The sequence below is a fragment of the Narcine bancroftii genome, chromosome 11 (assembly GCF_036971445.1).
Source record: "Narcine bancroftii isolate sNarBan1 chromosome 11, sNarBan1.hap1, whole genome shotgun sequence".
Lineage (NCBI taxonomy): Eukaryota > Metazoa > Chordata > Chondrichthyes > Torpediniformes > Narcinidae > Narcine > Narcine bancroftii.
Window position 1 is genome coordinate 88948658 of NC_091479.1, and position 6242 is coordinate 88954899.

Consider the following 6242-nt stretch of genomic DNA (forward strand, 5'->3'; position numbering starts at 1 on the left):
ATCATTTCCTCTGGTAACTTGTTCCCTATACCCCCTACCTCCTGTGTAGGCAAACTTGCCTCTCAGATCCCCTGTAAATCTTTCATCTTGGACCAGCGTACTCTACTTTTAGACACTGGGAAGAACTGTGTCAATCCAGCTTAGTTATGCTCCTCCTATTTCCATAAACCTTCTCAGTCACTCCTCAGCCTCTTACATTCCAAGGAAAAGAGTCCCGACTGATCCAGTCCCAGTCATGGTTTGGCCTGGTCAAAATGCAGCTTAACATTGGGGAAGTTCAACAAGATCAACCCCAACACTGAAGCCAGGAAAACCTACAATATCTGTTGGTAGGTCTTGGACTTTCACATTCAGCAGTAAGTTTATGACTTGAAATTTCAGTGAAGGCTACAAAGAGAACTCAAAAGTTCAACTGACATGTATTCAACAGGCCAATGGTGTGATATAGAACAGTTTAATTTTAATTTACAGTTACAGCACAGTAACAGGCCCTTCCGGCCCATGAGCTTGTACCACCAATTAACCTGCAAACCCCGTATGATTTTTGGAGGGTGGGAGGAAACCAGAGCTCCCAGAGGAAACCAATGCAGGTCACGGGGAGAACATACAAACTTCTTAGACTGTGCTGGATTTGAACCCAGGTCACAGGGGCCGATATTGATGTGATAACTGTACTGCTTCACATGTATTCTTGATTTCATATCAACTTAGAACAGAGGAACAATATATTACATAGAGAGTCATCAACCAATATAATTATAATATATATTGTGTGATAGTACAGATTCTATCACCAATGTGTACATATGGTCGTGTAGGATGACTGTGATTGGCTGAGAGTGTAGCACCACCTACTGGCAGGTCTTAAAGGATTGCTCCTAGCCAGACCAGGTCATTCTGGACTGGTCGACCTACATGTGATATGGTCCAGTCTTTTAGTTAATAAAAGCCTTGGTTTGGATCAACAAGTCTTTGGTTCTTTCAACGCGCATTTCATATTGTAAATGCAATTTTATGCTCTGCTGGTTTTGGAGGAATTTTCAAGGATACTGTGTTGATACCATCTGGATACTTGTCTGTATGGGGTTATGCAGTGCACGTAGAAAGAATAGTTTTAACATAAAATGATTGTGTGAGCTGCTGGGAAAAGGAAGAAATATTTTGCTAAATTCAGTGGGGTTGATCATAATTATGTCCCATTCTGATACAGGTCAAGTACCCCTTATCCGAAATGCATGGGATCTTGGATATTTTTTTTTGATTTTGGAACACCATTGAAAAAATGCACTCATTCACTCAGGCTTAAAGATACATGGATTCACATTACAATAAAGCCATACCTTGACTTACGCCCCTTCGAATAACGTCTAATCGCAGATATATCCGAGGTCACCATAAGGTTGTCAGTGAAAATGACATTCCCCAAACCTGGCCACACCGAAGGCAAAATGATTCATGCTCATCACAGGGAACCCTTGCGTTAAATGAGAATTTGCCCGAGTCCAATGTTCTTTAAAATAAAACTAAAGCAACCTTTAACTTGTCTCTCCATTTGCTGGCATTGGTTGCGACCTAAATCCATGAGAGCCCACACGTTTTGCAGTTGTAACCAACCTCTCTCTCACATGGAGACCCCGCCAAGTAGTTAGTTTCTGAAACCTCAGAAATTGAGTGTGAGGCTGAATGGTAACATGCTCAAGCAAAAGTTAAAACATGAAATGCTTGTGCAAGTTATTAAGGGGGCTTTCATGCTGATGATAAACTCACAGGAAAAAAACTTTGTGAACCCACCCCCCCTACCCCACCCCCCCCCACCCCACCCCCCCCACCCCACCCCCCCCCCCCCACCCCACCCACCCCACCCCACACCCCCCCCCCACACCCCCCCCCACCCCACACCCCCCCACCCCAAAGATCTTCACTCTCCCGAATCTATTAAACCAGATTTTATTGACAAAAATCGAAGCTTCCTGTGGACTTAGCACAAGGGAGTTTATCCAAAGGGTATCAGTGATTTAATTTGGGTTCACTAAGACCAAGATACATTTGACATTAAAATGTATAATGAACTACTTTCTACAATATATAATGCACTACTAACGTCTGCTATATCCTGTTCTCTGATTGGGGTTTCTGAATTCTAAAACGAATTTCCTCATGGGGCCACAGATGATAAATGTTTCAGATCCTTTTGGATTTTGGGCATTCGGATAAGGGGTACTGTACCTATACAAAAGTATATGTTGATACCAATTAATGGATTAATATACAAGCTAATGTATATTAATGGTTATATAGAAGATACTTATCCTGTGGACTTGTTGATGGCTTCTGTATCCAAAAAAATCAAGCCATAATGTACAGACTACCTTAAATTAATAACATAGAAAGAAGTCAGTCAACCAACAGATACGAGAGAGCCCATGCTCATCTTGTTCTGGCTTTATTTTTACTGAAAACAATGAGATGTCAGATATCCTCTAGGGTGCAACTTGTGCTCATTTGTTCCAATAATGCAGCTAAATTACCCATGAGTCCCCTCTCTAGTCTGAACCTCCTGGGAAGCAATTTTATTCTATTGTGGTTTAGCTTTCTCTTTATTGAAAAAATCTGCTTGTTTCCTCCACAAACATTCCTAATTGTAAGCATGCAAGTCACCTTGTTTATATTGAATAGGTGCTTATTAAGGGTGTTAAGGGGACATTCATTTACATTTTTCAGGTGATACCTGATTGGCTGCTCAGATGCATATTGTTACTTCAGCTTGCAAGCCCCAGGAAAGTCCACTGACTGACATTGTGAATTCCCAAAACACTTTTATGGGTTAAAAAAAAGTAACATTTGAAAGTAACAAAAGAAAGTTGAAAGCAAGATGGCCTTATTGCTGATATGAAATGTTTGTCAGTGTTTTTGTGTGTATTCTTACTTTGCAGTATTTATATGTTGAGATAGAGGGATAAGAACTGGAAAGGCAGCAAGGCCAATATGGAATATTTTCCCTTCACCTTGCACACATGAAATAGTCTATATTTCAGCATCTTCAGTCCCTTGTGCCTCCAAACATTCCATTATTAGTACAAAATGAGCACATTTGGTTGGGGATGTGAGTGGTCATTAAAACGTTTAGCAAGGGGGGGGGCGGAAATGGGCTTTGGGTCCCTCTGTTCAGCCCTTTTTCGAGTGGTTGAGTCAGAGGTGAAGCTGAATGAAATTTTGGCATTCATTTCTAGAGGAAAAGCATATAAGAGCAGAGATGTAATGTTGTGACTCTATTGGACACGGGTGAGACCTAAACTTGGAGTTCTATGTACAGTTTTGGGTGCCTCATTTGAGAAAGGATTTAGTGGTATTGGAGAGGGTTCAGAGAAGATATGTTAGAATGATACCAAGAATGAAAGGGTTAGCATATGAGGAGTTTGTCAGCTTTTAGACTGTACTTGTTGGAGTACAGGAGGGGTGGGGGGGGGGTGGGAAGGGCCTCATAGAGATATTTTGAATGCTGAAAGGCCTGGTCAGAGTAGAGATGGGAAGTTTTTTTTTAATCCCATGAAAGAGGAGTCTAGGACAAGAGGGCACAACTTCAGGATAAAAGGGTGTCAATTTAAAACAGATGCAGGAACATTTCTTCAGCCAGGGGTTTGTGAGTCTGTGGAATTTGTTGCTACAAGTGGCTGCGGAAGCAAGGTTTGTTGGGTTTATTTAAGGCAGAGACTAACAGGCATTTGATGAGTCAGAGCATCAAAGGTTTTGGGGAGAAGGTCAGGAGTGTGGCTATGGGAGGATGGATCAGTTTGTGATTAGAATGATGGAGCAGAATCGATGGGCTGATTGGCCTATTTCTGCTCCTATATCTTGTGAAAATGCCCAATGTCTTTTCTTTGTTTCCTTTGGGATTTTCTCCCAACAAAGCTCTGGAGCTTTCCAAATTTAAGCCTGAGCCAAAATACTGGCCTAAACTTTCAACAGCACACAGAGCATTTAACAGTTGAAATTATACTAGAGAAGCACATCTAACACTAGACTTGGTTTGCTGGTGGGACAGAGCTGTGGCTACATTGTAATTCTCATAGCTCTGGACTCAGACTAAGAAGTCAGAAGCACAGAATTCTGAGACTTAATGACAGATTTAATAATAGCCATATGTCTAAAGTTAGAATAAAAAAATCAAAAGTGTGGAACGTATTGCAGTAATCTATTTTTACATATTAATCTGTTTATAAATATGAAATCACATGTAATAATCAGCGATTCAAAAGCAATCACTCAGAACCAGTGGTTTGTGTATTTCACAATAATTAGTGACTTAGTCAGTTCAGTTCTGATCACCTCATTATAGGATGGATGTGGAAGCTATGAAGAGGATGCAAAGGGCATTTGCCAGGATGTTGCCTAGATTTGGAAACCAGTCTTATGAGGCAAGGTTAGCAGAGCTGGGACTTCTCTCTTTGGAGTTTAGAAGGATGAGAGGAGTCCTGATAGAGGTCTACAAGATTATGAGAGACGTAGATAGGGCATTCAGTCAGCACCTGGTTTCTAGGGCAAGATCAGCAAACACCAGAGGACATACTTACCAAGTTAAAGGAGTGAAGTTTAGGGGACACATCAGGAGTGTGTTTTTTTTTTATACAGGGAGTTGTGGGTGCCTGGAATGCCTTGCTGGGGATGGTGGTGGAGGCTGAAACATTGGTGGCATTTAAGAGACTCTTAAACACATGGATGAAATGAAAATGAAGGTTACAGGGTAGGGAGGGTTTAGTATTTTTTTAAAGGAAGGATTATATAGGTTGGCACAATACTGAGGGCTGAAGGGCCTCTACTGTGCTGTATTGTTCTATGTTCTATTTCACACAAAATAAATAATTTTCTTGAAATAGCACCATAACTCTTAAAGATTGTTAAGATCTATACTTTTCACCATTTTTAAAATGTAAGCTAATAAAATAAGAAACTATGTAATAAAATCAGACTTTTATAAATTTAATAATTAATGGTTAATTATAAATAATTTGTTAGCTCTACTCCGATTATGATGACTCAAGTTTTAAAAAAAAGAATTTTTTAAGGTACAATAAGGATTTTGACCTTGTCCTTCCCAATTGTCTAACTTCATCTCCTTGGTATTGTTAGAGCAAATGTAAAACATGGAAATGAATCCTCTAAACATTATTGTGTAATTACCTTGCAAGTGCTATAACTTGCTGTTTTATCTACTTGGTTTCATTTTCAATCAAGATGCAATAGTTTCCATAAAATAACTTTGGATTTAATTGAACAAAAATATATAGCATTTCATAAGTATCCTGATACACATTATATTGGTTCAAATTTCACCAAGGACTGTTCAAAATGTATACTTTACACACCTGTAAATAGGCTTCCTTCTAATTATATAATTCATTTTCATTATGGCAGTGTTTGTCAGTTCTTTTAAAATGAATAAACTGTTTTCATGGATCACTCCAGGTGTCTGCATAAATTAAGAAGAGGAAGATGAGGAAGCAGGAATCTAACTAACTGCTGTTGGGAGAATACTTGATAGATAAATAGCCCAAAATATTTGGTTATGTTTGATATAGGTATAAACAGATGGTCTCTCATATGATGGTTAAATCTATTTTCTTTCAATTTTTTGCTCTTTTAATGCCAATGTTCATTTAAAATAGAACAAATTATACAGTGAATCTCTGTCATATTTAAAAATGCTCAGGGACGAGACAAGGGTGGGCAATATTTAAAAAAAACCCTCATATTGCACCTTAAATAACCCCTAGACCATAACTGCTCTGTGATTAGTAAGGGATTGCTTAAGGTGGTATGCGAGTGGAAAGGGAAGATTGAGAACTATTGCACTAAACCCAATTGTTACTGAAACACTTTGCTTCATGAAACCATACACATAACGAGTCAATTAGGTATGATTAAAACAGTGGTTTTCCAACATTTCCTTCCTACCCACAATCCCTTATTAATCACAGAGCAACTATGGCATAGGGAATAGTTAAGGGGGAATGTGAGTTTTAAAAACAAGGATGCCCACCCCTGGACTAGAACAAATCCAACACAAGTATGCCTTGTTTAGCTTGTTTAAAACAGGTTTTCAGATCTATAATACTGTAAATATTCTTGAATTATAGCAAATACATTAAAAATATTCACTCTTTGTCATGGCAACTGAGAAATGCTGCGTACATATCCACATTCTAAATTAATTTATGACATCATTCGTTCTGGCCTGAATAAGT